This window comes from Bubalus bubalis, chromosome 20 (genome assembly GCF_019923935.1).
Source record: "Bubalus bubalis isolate 160015118507 breed Murrah chromosome 20, NDDB_SH_1, whole genome shotgun sequence".
NCBI lineage: Eukaryota > Metazoa > Chordata > Mammalia > Artiodactyla > Bovidae > Bubalus > Bubalus bubalis.
Window position 1 is genome coordinate 39561350 of NC_059176.1, and position 19102 is coordinate 39580451.

A 19102-nucleotide genomic window follows, 5' to 3' on the forward strand; every position below is an offset into this window, starting at 1 on the left:
CCTTTCCTCGATCAGCTGGTTCTGCCTTTGTGGGCTCTGGCCTCAGCCACAGCAGCAATGCAGACTTTTCAGCCAGAAGGTGTGACTGAACTGTGCCATCTCCTCCCCAAGATTCCTGTCCCCAGCACCCCCCCCAGTCTTTTCTGATGAAACACGTTTGAGTTTCTTCCTTACCCTGGGCTTCATTTTGGAGATACATTCTCCTTTGTCAATGTCCTTCTTTTTAAAAATATGTACACATATTTTAAAGATTAAAGTATTTTACAGAAAAATTAGAAAATAGAAAAAAATAATCCCTGTTTGTATTTTTACATTTCCTTCCAGTTTTCCCCTCAAATAGGAACTATATCTATTTTCTTACTTTTATAGCATAAGTAGTTTCCATGTTGCAGTATGGTGTTCACTTTACTTTTTTTAAATTTTCAAAAATAATGCAATGGGATGACTCAATATTATATAGTTTTCTATCCCAAGATACTCTATAAATTCAAGTCTAATCAAAATAGTAATAGGATTTTTTTTATATTTGGAAGGCTGGCTCTAAAATTTATGTGGAAGAATAAATATACAAAGATCACCAAAACAATTTTAGAAAGAAAAAGCAAAGAGGAGGAACTCATCTCACCAGACATACAATATTTTGGAAATCTTTAGTATTTTAAAATCTTGGGCGTTGGCATAGGCATAAACAGATCAGTAGGACAAAATTGAGAATCCAGAAAATTATCATCAATGTGTAGGTAGAAAAGCAGTAGATCAAAAAGTGACACTTCAAGGACTCGTCTGGCAATCCAGTAGTTAAGAATCCACCTTGCAATGCAGAGGATGTGGGTTCGATCCCTGGTCAGGGAACTAGGATCCCAGATGCCATGTGCTGCAACTACTGAGTTGGTCCACCACAAGGAAAGATCCCACATGGTGCATCAAAGATCCTGTGAGCCACAACAAAGACGACGCAGCCAAATAAATAAATTTTTTTTAAAGGTGGCACTTACATAATATTCAAATGTTCCAGAATTAAATGCCCTCCTCCTCTTCCTTTTTCCTCCCAATTTCAGAATATCCAGCGTGGAGAATTCCATCATGTGGATGTACACTAATTTACTTAACAAGCAGTCCCCTTCTATTAGACATTTAGAAAAATGTCTTTAACACCATGAAGAGCATTGCAATGAGCATCTGTGTCTCTGTAGGTTTTTCCCCTTCTGTTTTTGGATTACTTCCTTAGAAACTGTTCCAGGAGTGGGATTGCTGAGACAGAGGGTAGGGCCATGCCAGGGCTCTTGGCACATATGCCCAAAACACTTTCCTGAAGGGTTGGGCCTTAAGTCGTGTCCTTCCTTCCTTCATTCATTGAGCTCCTCTGCTGGTGTTGGGACTGGGGAACCAGGTCAGGCATAGAGTGTATGTAATTCAGTCAAAGGAGAGGCATGGAAATGATGATCTTTATCGACATACTGCTTAAAACCAGGCAGAATGTCAGCCCTTGGAACAGTGCACTTTGAGAGTCTAGAGGAAGATTCCCCAGGGCCAGTGCACTGAGACCAGCTGCCTTCCTGAGATGGGCACATGAAGTGAGCAGAAGGCTTCGGGCACCAGGTCAAGGAGTTAGGACTGTGCCCCAGGTCCATGGGAGACAGGTGAGCTGTAACAAGCTGACGGAGGCAGGCTGGAAGCAGCTCTCTTGGCTTCAGGTCCTTTGTTCCCATCTCTGCTGGGCTGCTGGCCCTGCCTCAACCTCTGAAACAAGGCAGCCTCCCACATCTAGAGGCCACCCCAGCCTCAGACTCAACTCTTAAAGGCCCAGAAATGAGCAAAAGCCACATTCTGCCCCCTGCAGCTCTTTGGAACCTGAACTTCAGGGTCACTGGGGGTGTGTTGAGCCGGCTCTGCACCAAATGGAACAGGGGTATCTATGGAAGTTCATCACAATAGTTCATGTCCTGGTTCTGCTGCTGATTCCTGAAGCCCCCTTGGGCAAGCCCGTGGCTTTCTCAGGCCTCAGTTTCCCCACCATATACTGAAGAGTGTGAATCAGCTGGTCTGAGGATTTTGTCAGCCTGGACTTAACTCAATGCAAATGGAACCCAGTTCTATCAAGAGTCAGCTGGAATGGGAGAAGCTCTGGCACAGGCCCAGCAGAAATGCCTCCAGTCAACTTGTGTGTCTTTTCTGGTGTGCTTCTTCAGTATTGCCTCCTTCCAGCTATCTCTGTTCAAGCTTCTTTCATCTGGTTCTGTCTGCAGAGGTGAGTGCAGGCCACTTTCCTCTAGTATCCAGCCCAGGGTCTGTCTCAGACCCCTGATGTTCCCCCAGGCAGCAGAAGCCTAGCGACAGGCCTCATTCATCTTCGCCACCACCTCCAAGACAAAGGCCTAATGTGTGTGCAGATGGGCCTGCCCTCCATCATCCCTTACAACCAATGGCCGATAATGGGCCTCCAACGAGTCCCCTGTGGCCACCAGCTGACCAAGGGGTGGCCGGGCAATGGCGCATGCAAATACAGGGACCAGAAGACAAAGCAAGCCTCTTGGGGGAGGGCATAGAGCTGGAGGCATGATCGTGGCCCCATGGCGAATCACATAACTCATTTCTGACACAGATACGTTATGCCTCTCAAAGACCACTTGCCCCTGGACACTGAGCTGCCAAATTAAGTGACAGGGGGTCTGCTGAGGCAGCCACTACAGAGCAGGAACCCCCACGCCCAGAGGCCTGGCCCCAGGAGCCATCACTTTCTGTGAGGACAGAACCATCCCCTGCCAGGCCTTCTGGGCTGATGAAGACCTTGGCCACCGCAGAGTGCCTGTGTTTGTGTGATTAAGAAAATGGGGTCTCAGGGAGAGCCACGATGTGCTCCAAGCACATGGCTGGTTGGGGGCAGAGCTGAGGCCAGAGCCCAGGTCTCCTAACTGCCCTCCCAAACCCTTCCCCTCACTCTGTGGACAAGTCCCAGGGGAGGCCTTGAAGGGCTCTGATGCACAGTGGGGCCTCCCATCCTCTGAAGGGCAAGGCCAGTGACTCCAGCCCATCCTCCCACAGAGCCAGCGCACAGCCTGGACCTTCCCTGGAGCCCAGGGCCTGGTCCCCCACCTTGGCAAAACCCCTGAAAGCCAGGCCCTTCTTAAAAGCAGATACAGAGCAGATGTGGAGGGTGGGACGGGATGGAGGAGGCGCCAGCAGTCCTGAAGTCATAGCTGGCCCCTCAGTGAAGCCAAAAAGGGCTTTGGGTAGAGTGGGCTTCAAGGGCTCAGCTTTGCCACTGGCCCGTCTCAGATTCTCCGTCAGACCTGCCCTCTCTTTAGACCTCAGTGTGCCTTTCAGCAAAATGAAAGATGACACAAAATGAAAGATGACTCAATTCCTAACGGCTCCTACGTATGGAGCACTTGCTGGGAACCGAGCCCCGTGCTAAGTGTGGCATACTCATCGCATTAGCTGACTCTTCATAACAACCCCAAGAAGTTCTCGTCTCTTACAGATGAGAAAACTGAGACATAAATAGCTGAAGGCACTCCTCTCAGTAGTGGCCAAATCCAGGTTAGAACCCAGCCTGACAACGAAGTGGGTTTCAGGACATCAGTCTGCCTATGGCACTCCTCTGGCTTGGGGACAAAGAGAGAGCGGGGCCGGGAAACAGGGAGGGACAGACTTCCAGAGGCCCAGCTCCCGCCAGGAGGGCAAGAAGCATGGTTCTAGAGTGGGGAGGCCCTGGGCCCCTGGGGAGAGGCGCAGGGTAGAGAGGACAGTGTGGCTTCACCATTCTGAACTGCCCAGCCCACATCTCAGCAGGACTTGCTGAAAGCCCTCCATTCTCCTCATGAACCTCGGCCTCAGCCCCCTTCCCACAATAGGGAAACCTAGGCAGCATATTGAAAAACAGAGACATCACTTTGCCAACAAAGGTCCATATAGTCAAAGCTATGGTTTTTCTAGTAGTCATGTATGGATGTGAGAGGTGCACCATAAAGAAAGCTCAGCACCAAAGAATTGATACTTTCAAATTGTGCTGGAGAAGGCTCTTGAGAGTCCCTTGAACTACAAGGAGATCAAAGAAATCAATTCTAAAGGAGATCAACCCTGAATATTCATTGGAAGGACTGATGCTGAAGCTGGAGCTCCAATACTTGGGCCACTTGATGCAAAAAGTCGACTTGTTGGGAAAGACCCTGGTGCTGGGAAAGATTGAAGACAGGAGGAAAAAAGGGTGACAGAGGATGAGATGGTTGGATGGCATCACTGATTCAACGGACGTGAGTTTGAGCAGACTCCAGGAGATGGTGAAGGACAGGGAAGCCTGGTGTGTTGCAATCCATAGGGTCGTAGAGTCGGACTTGACTTAGTGACTGAACAACAACAGGGTTAGCCACATCCTGGTAGCCTCAGCCTGGTTGTCATGGAGATTTCAACAGCCCCAAACCCTTAGCCTTGCTTCCCCCACTCTGTCTTTCTGGTTCCATGTTCTGAGGCTATGTCAGGGAGTGAGGTCACCTCGTGGGGCACAGCCTCCAGCACCCAGACACCCCACTGGTCCCTCATCTGAGCACATCTAATCCTATTACTGCCCTCCCTCCACCTTCCCGTCACAGTGGCTTTGTCTCCACTCCTGGACCTGAACAAAAAGAGCCCCTGAAGGGGCCTCAGAGAAGGATTCCTGCATGGCTTGAACAGGGCATTGATGACCAGCTGGACTTGGAGACTGTGAGAGGAGAAGCCACAGTGAGGGGAGAGGAGTCTGCATGTAGGAAAAGCAACCACTGAGGCCAAAGAGGCAGGGCCACACCCCAGACTGAGGGTCCCACACACAATAGGTGAGGACTTTAAGTGGACCTTACAGCTCTGCATAGCAGAAGTCCCCAAGATTTGGGGGCTATGAGTATGGGGTTGCCCAGGGGGAGATCCTGGTGTGGATTCAGTGGATTTGGGGGGATGGAGCAGTGCTGGGCTGAGAGTTTGTCCTGAGCCTAAGCTCCCTTCAGCCTTTTGCAGCCCTGCCGTCAGCAGCTCAGTAACAGGAGCAAATCCAAAGTGACTACAGAGGAGGAGACCGTACCTACAGGGCAGGGAGAGCCCCGAGGCTACACTGTGGTTGTCCTGGGCTCTGCTCTGCCAGTCCCGCATCAGGCTGTTAGGCTACACCTTGTACATCTTCCCCAGAACAAGAGGCTCAGCCCTAGGAGGCAGTCCCTGCCCTGTGGAATGGTGTGCTTGTGACAAAGAACCTTCTGGCTGGGAGTTCAGACACCCCTCTGTGGCCCCACCTTGAGGTCAGAGCCTGCATTCACTCCTCTGACCAGCACTGCCTGGCAGAAGTCTGTGGAGGAGGCTTAGGCACCTCCACTCCCACTCCAAACCCCCAGGTCTCTGCAGGTCAAAGATGCTATTATCTTGTTTTTGTTTTTCAATTTTTACAATGTTGTGTTGGTTTCTGCCATACAACAATGTGAATCAGCTACAGCCAGACATATATCCTCTCCCTCCCTAGCCTCCCCCTCCCCCATCCCAGTCCTCCAGGTCATCGCAGCGCGCCAGACTGGGTTCCCTGTGCTACACAGCAACTTCTCACCAGCCATCCATCTTATATCTGATAGTGCAGATAAAATGAGGCCACTTTCTCCACTTGTCCCACTCTCTCCCTCCCCGACCAGGGCCACAAGTCCATTCTCCACATCTGCATCTCCATTCCTTCCTCACAACGCTATTGTCTTATGGCTAGCTGTTCCAGGGAGTATAACCTCCTCCCCGCACCTGAATACTGCCTCTCCTCCAGGAAACCTTGGCAGGGCAGAATCTTCAGTCTCATGACTGAGTGCCCACAGCTGGTATCTACTGCCTGGCACCCCCTACCCCAGCCTCATTCTCCCCGGTTCTGGAATTGAGGTCTACGGAGGACCTGGTCAGTTCCTCTTCATCAAGGCTTTTGTTCAGAGAAGAACTCAGCTCTGCATGCACAGGACACCTCAGTAGCAACGACCCACCCCTCTCCCCACCAACATAATGAGTTTTCATCGTTTCATCAACACTCCTACCCACCCAGCACAGGCTCCTCACTGATCTCCCCTGGCTCCAGACCTTCCTCTTATTCCCCCTTCCCCAGGGCTGAGCAAGGCTCCTCAGAGATTCCCTGGTTCCATGGGCCTTCTTACTCCTCCAAAAGTCATCTGAATGCAGGGGAATGAGAACTTCACTAGGACACGGAGTCACCCCCACTTTGTCAAATGGTGGATTATCCTCAGCCATGGGCCCTTGGAAATTCAGCCTGGATTCCCCCTCAGAGCAGAGCCTGAGGCCAAGACTGCCAAACTGGGAGCTTATTAGAAAAGCGATCCCAAGAGCAGGATGGAGAGACAGGGGTGAAACAGGGTAGAAGGGAAGGCCAAACCAAAGAGGCATTACTGGGCTGGCCCCCAGAGCCTGCGGCTGGCGTTTGACCCGGTGGGGCCTTTGAAGGGTCATGCGACAGGTGACTCAGAACTGGGGAGCACTTACCCAGTGGCTTCCCCCTACATTGGTCAGGGCCACCCCACCAGCCGTGATTCCCCCACCCTTCCTGGCGAACGTGGAGCAGCTCCCCAGGCAGGAAGGTGGAGAGTCACGGAGAGGGGAGATGCCATCAGCTTCCACTTGGGCTGAGCTGACTGAAACCTGTGCTGAGCAGGGCCTGGGGGCGTGGCTGGACTGAGAGGCGAGGCTGAGGGATACTCAGGGCTGAGCGGAAAGTACCCCTCATGTGCAACACAGGGAGCTCACAGCCGACATGGCCAACCAGCCGGCAGGACACCTCGATTCAGAACAGCCGAGGTGGATCTGAAGGTCAAGTCTGGAAGGTGCCTCAGAGCCAATGGGCTCCCTGGACAGACAGATGAGGAAATTAAGGCCCAGAGAGGGCTCTGGCAGAGGCCAGCCAGAGACCTTCCCTTCTAGATCCTCTAGTGGCTAAAGGAGACAATTTGGGTGAAATGCCAGCTTCACGCGTGGCATACAATAAGTGCTAGGAAATAGGAATTTTATCAATAACAAGGGCAAGAATGATAACAGTTCCCAATGTGAAGTTCCCTGTCCTGGCTGCCACACTGCACAGCTTCCTGGGGCATCTTTGATATAACTGCCCAGCAGGTTCTCTATGTGCTTTCTTTCTTCTGCTCTTAACTCTGGTGCAGTGGCAGACAGGGAAAATGTTGATACTTTCAGCTGAACGGAGCATCCCAGGAATGCACTTGAAATTCCTGTCTGGTGTGCGGCTTGGACCTCAGCTCCCTCCCTGAGTCAGGGCTGTGGGAGGTGGAGAGCTTTGTGTCGAGGCTGTTTTAAAGCTCCCTTTGTTGTTGTTTTTTTTTTGTTTGTTTGTTTTGTTTTGTTTTGTTTTATTCCCTTTGTCCTTCAGAAGTGCATTCAATACAGAATACCTGGTGCTTTCCCAAGCTTTCCAGCTTGGTGCTGGCACCTGTTTGTCCTGGCAAGAGATTCTGGGCTTAAGCTGTGGGGGGGAAGAGATCCCCCAGTTCCCCTGGCAGTGAGTTCTCTTCCCAGGGCTCGGTTTGCCCCCTTGCCTCCCAAGTCCAGGCCCCTCTGCTCAGCATTTCCTTCCAATCCTGCCTTCCACACTCTGCTATTAATCCTTACTCCCCCTAACTTTGCAAGTAAACATTCCTAAATTTCACAGTCCCTTACTCGGACACTGCTTTTCCCAGAGCAGCCTCTGGAGAGGACACTGCAGGGTATGGACACCCCGGTCATACCCTGGATCAAAAATCACCAGTGGTGTGCTGGAGCCTCACATATCAGCTTACCAGAGCAGATTCTGTGCACTGATCAGTGACATCATGTCAGTAACTTGAAATCACCCACGGGAGCTATATTTACACCACAGTAATTGGCCTATGTTATGAACCAGGTTTTGATGCTTTCTCTGAAGAGCCTGTTGTTAAACATTCACCAGCGCATGGCTGGAACCCCTGCTCCTCCTCCTCCTCCTGCTCCTCTGAGACTCTCATCATCCAGGTAGACCCCCCACCCTCTACCTTCCTCATCACCCTCACCTACCAACCTGTCCTGTCTCATTCTCTGCAAACTGTGGGACTGGCTTACAGCTTCCTACCCAATTCCCACCACATTATTGGACACAGAGCCTCCTCTTAACAGCCCACCATCCTGGCTTCCCTGGCTCATCCTCTGACACTCTCCGTTTCTTCAGCAGCCTGTTTCTGCAGCCTGACTTTGCTGCTTCCTGTGTCACTTGGTAAGTGCCCAGCTACAGCAGAATTCTAGATCCTACTGGGCTTGCCCAGCCCCTGTCTCTCCCTCAGCACAGCTGCACTCCCCCAGGAGTGTGACCCAGCCCTCTAGTCTACAGCGAGTTCGCCCCTGGCTCCTGCCCATTCTTGAGTGGTGTGGGCACTGCAGGGACTCTGGCCCTCAGGGTCAGAGATACCACCTGCCCAGGGCCTCAGGGAAACTGGGTTCCCATTCCCATTTTTCCGTGGCTTTACTAGGTGTTCTGTATTAACCTTGTTCTCTGTGCCAACTTTTCTATAAAATTGTGTGCTGTGTGCTCAGTCATATCCGACTCTTGGTGACCCCACAGCCCACTAGGCTCCTCTTTCCAGGGGATTTCCCAGGCAAGCATACTGGAGTGGGTTTCCATTTCCTTCTCCAGGAGATCTTCCCAACCCAGGGATCAAACCTGTGTCTCTTGTATCTCCTGCATTGCCAGGCGGATTCTTCACCACTAGAGCCAGTTGGGAAGCCCTCTTCTATAAAATGGGGACTTGTCATTCCTAGACTTCTGAGGTAGGGAGAAGCAGACAGGCTATGGCTTTTCTGATTCAAAGGCTGATTCCTTTGAGGATAGTCTAGAAGCCTGGCGAGAATCACTGGGAGCAGCAGCATTTCCATCGGATGCCTTTGTGTGTTCCCAGCCTAACCCCATACAAGCCAAGCTGGTGGACATTGGCACAATAGCCCTGGGCAGGAGGTGACAGTCAACCCCTGGCCAGCAGCTGGTGAATCGAATAGAATAGAACCATGCTGGTCGGTGCTTGTGTGCAAGGCCAATCAGTTCCCCAGGCTGTTCCGCAGGCTGCAGCCCTTAGGTCAGGTGTGTGCGGAGGGTGAATTGAATAGAATAGAACCGGTGCTTGGGTGCAAGGCCAATCAGTTCCCCAGGCTGATCCACAGGCTGCAGCCCTTAGGTCAGGTGTGTGCGGAGGGTGAGGGCCTCAGCTGCACCTCCCCAGGCTCTTTCCCTGCTTCTACCATCTGCTCGCACTTCCTTGGGGGATCTTCCTAGACTACGCCTACAGGGATTACCAAGGGGAATCCCATAGCTTGGTCTCCAAGGCCCCTGAAGAAAATGGGGTTTCTATCCTCCTCCCTCCAGGCTTTGTGAGAACCACTACCCTGTTCCAAGGAGCATAACAATAATCCTTGGTAGCCGGCTTCCTCCTCCATCTTCTCATTTGCTTGAGATCAGTGGTTTGCACATGTTCACCTGTATCATTGTCACCCTGGAGGGCTTCTTAACACAGACTGCTGGGGCCAGCCTCAGGTCTGTGATGGGGCCTGAGAATTTTGTATTTTGAAAATTTTCCAGGTGATGCTGATGCTACTGATTTGGGAACCACATTTCGAAAACCATTAGCGGTTTAGGACATGGTATTATGACCTCCACTTTCAAGGTAAGGAATTTGAGGCCTGAGACGCCCTTGCTTGGGGTCCCATAGCAGGGACTGAGCAGTAGGCAGTTTCTGCCTCTGGGGTCTGGAGGAGCCCAGGACAGCCCATTTCAGCTACTCCATCCCTTTCTGCTTGCATGGGCCGAGTGACCAAGGGCAGGCAGTGACTGCCACCCTCTGGTCAACAGCAGTAAAGCCCCAAGCTGGTGGCTCCACGCTTCTGGACTGAGTTTTGGGTGGAGACTGCCTAGACTGGGTGGGGACTACCCAGGGACCCAGGCTGCTCTGTAGGAAGCCATTTTCCAGGAAGTTTCCTGACTCAGCCTCCCCAGACCAGCTGGAGAAGGAGCAGTGGGATCCCTGTGGGTTTGGATATGAACCCAAACTCCTGCGTCTGGCCCAGTAAGAGTTCTGTCCCCACCCCTCTCAGCCACCCCTGTCCTTCCTGTGACTTTCTATTCCCTACCTTTCCCTCTCCTAAAAACTACGGAATTGGGAATCAAAAGATATAGCCATCTCCCAATTCAGCCTGGGCCTCAACCCAACTCTGCAATTTGCTGACTGACACTGGAGAAGTCACTTTCCCTTTCTTAGGGTCAGTTTCCTTCTCTGTGTAAAACAGCATTAATCCCTCTGCAGCATGATCACAAGTATTCTGCGCAGTTGTGTTTCTCAGTGCATGGCTCCAGTTTATACGTTCACCACTGCATCTCTCCAGATGTTTAAAACCAAAACAAAAATTTGGAGATGTTAGGATCTGGGATTCGTGTTTACCAGAAAGTGAGCAAGACCATCTACTGGGATATGGAAAGAAAATGTTAGACCTCCTGATTATATTTATTTTTATTTCATCTTTTAAAAAAGAATTCGTTCATGTATTTATTTGTGGCTGTGCTGAGTCTTCACTGATGTGTGGGCTTTCTCTAGCTGCGGCGAGCAGAGGCCATTCTCTAGTTGTGATGCGTGGGCTTCTCATTGAGGTGGCTTCTTTTACTGCAGAGCATGGGCTCCAGGGCACACGGGTTTCGGGAGCTGTGGCACACAGGCTTAGTTGCTCCACAGCATATGGGATCTTCCTGGACCAGGGATCAAACCAGTGTCCCCTGGATTGCAAGGCAGATTCTTAACTGCTGGACCACCAGACCACCAAGGCCATATTTCATCTTTTTAAAATTCTGTTTCTGTATTTGTTCTATAAGATACACAAATCTATTAGCAGAGTAGTACGTACACATCATTTATAAATAATAGTCACATATGGAGTTGCTCAGAGGAATTGCCAGGGCCCTCTGTCCATGGGATTCTCCAGGGAAGAATACTGGAGTGGGTTGCCATTTCCTTCTCCATATGGTGGTGCACAATAAGCATTTCTTAATGAGGGTATGTGAGATCACTGCTTTAGAAGATGAAGTGTCCTCATAATTTTCTAGAAGTTTCCTTGTGAGGAAATGCACAGAGTAGATCCTTTCTGGATGATGTCTAAGGGTTCCCCTGTCTATTAGCTTCAGACATGCAAATATGTTTAGGTGTCCAGGGAGCCAGTGAGGGAAGAAGACCTTGAGACTTTTGAGACTTTCCTAAAGGTGATTTGTGGCTGTGCTGTATGTTTACAACTTCCCAGAAAATAATTGTAAGAGTAATAATAGCAAACATTTATTATTTACTATGTGAGAGGCACTATTCTAAGCACATTATATGTATTAACTCTTTTAATCCTCATATCAACCTAAAAGGAAGGTACCATGATTATCTCCAATTTAGAGATAAGGGAATTATCTTATTAACCCAGAGATGTTATTTACCATAACCTCTTATGTATATTATTTACCCAGAGTTGCAGAGTGGAGCATCCAAGATTGAACCCAGGCATTCTGGCCCTAGAGCCCAAGCTGTTTAACCTTTATATACCCAATCTGAAAACGAGAGGGGCCTGGGGGCCTGTCGGTGGGGGCAAGGAGGACAGAAGGAAGGCAAGCTGATCCGAGAGTGGGAGAGTCTTTGGGGGTGGAGTGAGGGGTCTGGCCGTAAGAGAAAGGCACCATGTGACCAGACTGGAGGTTGGGCAGGAGAAGGGAGGACAGCGAGGAGGAGAGTGAGGGGTCAGCTGTGGGGACCAGTGGGGGGAGGCTAGGATGAACCCCACACAGCCTGACGTGGGGTTCCTGACATCAGGCTTTGCCAGATGGGGTTCAGGGAAGGACCACAGGAAGCCCACTTGGAGTTCCTTGAGAGCCCTCACAGGACAGACACAGCCCATAGATGCCCCCCTCCCTCTACCTGTGCTGAGCGCAAGCAAGACTTACACCCGTACCCTACTCCACACCCACTGACTCGGGTGTTTCCTAGGAAGTTGACAAAGTCTTCCTGGAACTGGAGCAGAGGCAGCTCTTCCTCTCAAGGAAGTGGTGAGCTCCCTGTGCTTGGAGGTGTGCAACCAGAGGCCTGTTGACTCCATAATGGGGTTGTGTAGAGGGAGAGAGGTGTAGGGTAGACCTGCAAGGCTCCTTTCCCTTTTAAAATGCGCAGACCTGTGACTCTGAGTGAAGGGAAGAGGGGAGGAGTCGAGCGGGAAGTCACAGTGGGAACGGTGGCTTTGTAGCACTTTACTTACCTCAGCCTCAGCCTCTGGCTGGGTCTGGGGCTGGCTGGAAAGGCAGCAAGCCACTCTCCGGGAACAGCTCTTTCTCTGCAGGGTTGCTGCCTCTCAGGGTGGCCCCCTTATGCTCTGCAGAGTTTTTCAGGGCAGGCTGTATATCTGACTTATTTCACAGTTAGCTTGGATTTTCACTTGATTTTTTTCTAAAATCCTTTCCATCCCTCCTGATCCACAAGATCACAACTTATAGATATTTAAATGGCAGGCAATCGCATTAGCAGTTCTCTCCCGATTTGCTCTGCTACTGGCCTTTGAAGGAGCTGTGATTTTTGGTAGAAAATAATTATATATTTTCTTTAACCTTTAACTAGACTTAATATTGGAGAAGGCAATGGCACCCCACTCCAGTACTCTTGTCTGGAAAATCCCATGGACGGAGGAGCCTGGAAGGCTGCAGTCCATGGGGTCGCTGAGGGTCGGACACGACTGAGCGACTTCACTTTCACTTCTCACTTTCATGCATTGGAGAAAGAAATGGCAACCCACTCCAGTGTTCTTGCCTGGAGAATCCCAGGGACGGTGGAGCCTGGTGGGCTGCCGTCTATGGGGTCGCACAGAGTCGGACATGACTGAAGTGACTTAGCAGCAGCAGACTTAATATTTCCATTCATTATAAATGTAGGTAATAAGTGCCCAGAAGTATTAGTAGTACCTGTGGCTTTGTTATCAATACAAATCACAGATATTCTCCTATCACATTATAGCTGTTGCAGATCATTTGAAATATTTTTTATGTATATCGTCACTTTGAAATTTAGAAGTTATTAGACCTGCTGCATTCATAAAGAAGCACATATACTACTATTTCACAAATATTTTGGTAATTATTTTGACATAATTGGTTTCCTCTGTAATCTGTGTTTTGTTTTGATGCATTTAAAAACATCATGCTAAGACTTCATGAGATGCCAAAGATGTTTATGTCACAACAAAGGCCAGCTAACCTATTTGCAGGGCAGGACTAGAGATACAGACATAGAGTACAGACTTGTGGACCCAGTAGGGGAAGGAGAGGGTGGAATGAATTGAAAGGGCAGCGTTGAAACATATATATTACCATATGTAAAATAGATAGCTAGTGGGAAGTTGCTATATAACAGGGAGCTCAACCCAGTGCTCTGTGATAACTTAAGAGGGGTGGGGTGGAAGGTTCAGGAGGAATGGATATATGTATACTTATGGCATCACCGACTCAATGGACATGAGTTTGAGTAAACTCCGGGAATTGGTAATGAACAGGGAGGCATGGGGTGCTGCAGTCCATGGGGTCGCAAAGAGTTGGACACAACTGAGGGACTGAACTGAACTGATGGCTGATTCACTGTAGAGTTTCTCCATCTTTGGCTGCAAAGAAAATAATCAATCTGATTTCAGTATTGACCATCTGGCGATGTCCATGTATAGAGTTGTCTCTTGGGTTGTTGGAAAAAGGGTTTTGCTATGACCAGCATGTTCTCTTGACAGAACTCTGTTAGCCTTTGCCCTGCTTCATTTTGTACTCCAAGGCCAAACTTGCCTGCTTTTCTGGGTATCTCTTGATTTACTACTTTTGCATTCTAATCCTTTTTGATGAAAAGGACATCTTTTTCTGATGTTAGTTCTAGAAGGTGTTTTAGGTCTTCATAGAACTGGTCAACTTCAGCTTCTTTGGCTTCAGTGGTTGGGCATAGACTTGGATTACTGTGATGTTGAGTGGTTAGCCTTGGAAACACACCAAGATCATTCTGTCATTTTGGGGACTGCACCCAAGTACTGCACTTTGGACTCTTTTGTTGACGATGAAGTTTACTCCATTTTTCCTAAGGGATTCTTGTCCACAATAGTAGATATAATGGTCATCTGAATTAAATTCGCCTGTTCCCGTCCATTTTAGTTAACTGATTGCTAAGACGTTGATGTTCACTCTTGCCAGCTCCTGCATGACCACATCCAATTTGCCTAGATTCAGGGACCCAACATTCCAGGTTCTATGCAATATTGTTCTTTACAGCATCAGACTTTACTTTCACCACCAGAAACATCCACAACTGAGCATTTTTTCTGCTTTGGCCCAGCCACTTCATTCTTTCTGGAGCTATTTGTAATTGCCCTCTGCTCTTTCCCAGTAGCATATAGGGCACCTTCCAACCGGGTATGAGGGCGGGGCGCTCATATCTTTTTGGCATTTCATACTGTCCATGGGGTTCTTCAGGAAAGAATATTGGAGTGGATTGCCATTTCCTTCTCCAGTGGACCATATTTTGTCAGAACTCTTCACTATGACCCATCCTTCTTGGGTAGTCCTGCATGGCATGGTTCATAGTGTCATTGAGTTACACAAGACTCTTTGCCACAATAGAAACTGAAGAGATTAAGAAGAGCTGGCAAGTATACACAGAACAACTACACAAGAAAGGTCTTAAAAACCTAAATAACCACGATGGTGTGGTCACTCACCTGGAGCCAGACATCCTGGAATGCGAAGTTAAGCAGGGCTTAGGAAGCATCACTACAAACAAAGCTAGCGGAGGTGATGAAATTCCAGCTGAACTATTTAAAGTCCTAAAATATTGTGCTGTTCAAGTGCTGCACTCATTGTGTCAGCAAAATTTGAAAACTCAGTGGTGGCCACAGGACTGGGAAATGTTTTCATTCCAATCTCAAAGAAGAGCAATGCCAAGGAATGTTCAAACTACTGCACAATCGTGCTCATGTCACATACTAGCAAGGTTATCTTCAAAATCTTTCAAGCTAAGCTTTAACAACCAAGAATTTCCAGATGTACAAGCTGGGTTTAGAAAGGATAGAGGAACCAGAGATCGAATTACCAACATTTGTTGGATCATAGAGAAAACAAGAGAATTCCAGAAAGACATCTGCTTCATTGACTACACTAAAGCCTTTGACTGTGTGGATCACAACAAACTGTGGAAAATTCTTAAAGAGATAGGAGTAACAGACCATCTTACCTGTCTCTTGAGAAACCTGTATGGGAGTCAAGAAGCAATAGTTAGAACCAGACATGGAATAACTGATTGGTCTCAAATTGGGAAAGGAGTACGATAAGGTTGTATATTGTCACTCTGCTTATTTAACTTATATGCAGAGTCAGTCAGTTCAGTCGTATGGACTGCAGCATGCCAGGCTTCCCTGGTGAAATACTGAGCTGAGTGAATCACAAGCTGGAATCAAGATTGCTGGGAGAAATATCAACAGCTTATGATATGCAGATGATATTCAACAGATATGCAGATGATACCACTCTAATGGTAGAAAGTGAAAAGGAACTAAAGAACGTCTTGATGAGGGTAAAAGAGGACAGTGAAAAAGCTGGCTTGAAACTCAACATTCAAAAAACTAAGATCATGGCATCTGGCCTCATCAGTTCATGGCAAATAGAAGGGGAAAAAGTGGAAGCAGTGACAGATTTTCTTGGGCTTCAAAATCAATGTGGATGGTGACTGCAGCCATGAAATTAAAAGATGCTTGCTCCTTGGAAGGAGAGCTATGACAAACCTAGACACAGTATTAAAAAGCAGAGCCACTTTGCCACAAAGGTCCGTATAGTCCAAGCTATGGTTTTTCAAGTAGTCATGTATGGATGTAAGAGTTAGACCATAAAGAAAGCTGAGTACCAAAGAACTGATGCTTTCAAATTGTGCTGGAGAAGACTCTTGAGAGTCCGTTAGACTGCAAAGAGATCAAACAAGTTGATCTTAGAGAAAATCAATCCTGAATATTCACTGGAAGGTCTGATGCTGAAGCTGAAGCTTGAATACTTTGGCCACTTGATGTAAAGAACTGACTCATTGGGAAAGACCCTGATGCTGGGAAAGATTGAAGGTAAAAGGAGAAGGGGGCAGCAGAAGATGAGATGGTTAGATAACATCACCGACTCAATGGACATGATTTGAGCAAACTCCAGAGATAGTGGAGAACAGAAGAGCCTGGCATGACGGTCCATGGAGTCGTAAAGAGTCAGACACGACTTAACAACTGAACAACAACAAGTGGCTGATCCATGTTGTTGTGTGGCAGAAGGCAGCACAACATCATAAAACAATTATCGTCCAATTAAAAATAAAGTTTAAAAAGGCCAGCTATCCTTGCTTCACAGTCCAGATGTTTTTGTTGTGGGTTGCCATTTCCTTCTCCAGGGCATCTTCCCAACCCAGGGATTGAACCCTCACCTCCTGCCTTGCAGGTGGATTCGTTACCACTGAGCCACCCAGGAAGCCCCACAGTCCTGATACTAAGGCCAACGACGTCATGCGCCTCAGGCTGTAGCAGTGTTCTATGGGCAAAAGGAGGTGCACAATACATCCTTTTTGAATGAATAATAGAGTTTCTATCACAACTATAGAATTATAGAGTTGGAAAGTCTTTAGAGAGCAATGAATTTCAAACTTCATGGTCATAGCTCACAGCAGGAAAAACATTTTCCTTTGTGATCCATTACCTGTCTATGTGAAACAAGTTTCTTTATAAAGCATGACATATCTTTAAATGCATGATACGCTCCTATATCTCCTATTTTTCTCAATCTATTGTATTTCTTTTTGAGAGATGGTAATTAAAATTTTATTCAGAACAACTATAATGGCTGACAAAAATTAAATTAATCCCAAAACTATTTGCTTCAATTGGAAATTAATAGTAGTGGATTTGGAAGCAGGCACAAAAAGGTGAAAGCCTTGGTATTCTGACAACAGATAAAAGGCATGAAAGTGATCAGTGTGCTCTCAGAATAATCTAGAGGTGGACTATTTACAGTTAATGCAGAGAAAAAAGAAAAAAAAAACACATAAGCCCAAATCACACAAATTAAAATTCACTTAATTACATAGTTGTAAGCACTTTTCTGGACAAAATTTCACCATTCTTAAAGTAGGAGTGTTCAAAAAGATTTCTTTATATAAGCTAAAGTAAAGATGACCCAATTGCCCTGGTTAAGGAGAAGCCATATAATAACCAGTCCATTTTCAAAACCCAGAGAAACCCAGAAACTCTGCCAATAAAATTAAAGGGACAAAAACTAAGATTGGCCAAAACTGGCAACCAGTTTTACAGGAAGACAGCAGATCACCCCTCATTTCACTGTTAAAAGCCACTGCATTGGGGACTCGTGTTAGGTCCTTTCCACACTCTAGTAACCTGGATCCTGGCCATTGCAGTGTCAATTTCTGTTTGTTGGGTTCTGTGGAATTTCCCTGAATGCTGTGGTCCAGTCAGCAGTTAGGTCATTATGGTGGGAATTGCCTCCAGTTTGAAGACACGCTTCCTGGCCTGAGGGTATAATTTGTACACTCTTCTTTAGCTTCAGGGATAAATGTACTCTGGTCAAGTATATCCAGAATGGTTACAGGAATAATGTGACTTTTAACAGAGGCCATGTAAGAGTTTTGACAATTCAAGGTTAACAACTGAAGCATGCTCATTTTGACCCAAATTTTCTAAACCTGTGACATGTAGGGGATCCACTGGGGCTGGATGAAGTTTCCATTGACAGACCTGTCACTGAAGGAATTACTGAGGACCAGAGAACAGGCACTGGGAGACTTGTGAGTGTATTTAGCAAATTTCTGGGCCATAAAATCTCCTCATAAGGCCCTCAAAGATTTTATCTAGTTGTATGGACAAGAGTTGTATGGTCTAACAGTTTTCTGAAATCATCATAGAACTCAAGATGTTTTAATAAACTAGATCCTGGGAAATTAACTTTCGAGGGTGGGCGGGGTAGGGTAAGGGTACATGGATATTTCAAGGGTTTACATTCACTGTGACCATACTTTACCATCATCCCCTTCTTCTAGACTCTTTTTGGACTTCTAAACCAGTTTTAATCAGGAGAGACTGTGATCTCTCTCTCATGATAAGCTGAAAGAAAGCTTAACCCTTCAGGGAGCGCCCCCCCCCCCCCCCGCCCCCACCACCCAGAATTTCCACTCCCTACTGCCCAGAGAGATTGAGACAGTGACCAGCAGCCAGGAGGGAGGGGCCGGGCAGCTTTTCAAGGATGGGATGCAGTGCCTTCACCCTTCCATCTCCTTTTAAAATGCTGGTCATGAGCTTCTAAACTGATATGCATCACAGTAACCTAACCGGTTGTGTCCAAAATCACCACGGGCGCTGACTGCAGCCATGAAATTAAAAGATTCTTGCTCCTTGGAAGAAAAGCTGTGATAAAATTAGACAGCCTATTAAAAAGCAAAGACATTACTTTACTGACAAAGGTCCGTCTAGTCAAGTGAAGTGAAAGTGAAAGTTGCTCAGTCCTGTCCAACTCTTTGCAACTCGATGTTTTATACAGTCCATGGAATTCTCCAGGCCAGAATACTGGAGTCGGTAGCCTTTCCCTTCTCCAGGGGATCTTCCCAACCCAGGATCAGGTCTCCCGCATTGCAGGCAGATTCTTTACCAGCTGAGCCAAAAGTGAAGCCCATCTAGTCAAAGCTATGGTTTTTCCAGTAGTCATGTATGGATGTGAGATTTGGACCATAAAGAAGGCTGAGCACCAAAGAACTGATACTTTTGAACTGTGGTGTTGACAGTTGACAGCTGATTCTTGAGAGTCCCTTGGACAGCAAGGAGATCAAACCAGTCAATCCTAAAGGCAATCAACCATGAATATTCATTGGAAGGACTGATGCTGAAGCTGAAGCTCCAATACTTTGGCCACCTGATGGGAAGAGGTAACTCATTGGGAAAGACCCTGATGCTGGGAAAGATTGAAGGCAGGAGGAGAAGGGGACGACAAGATTGGCTGGCATCACAAACTCAATGGATATAAGTC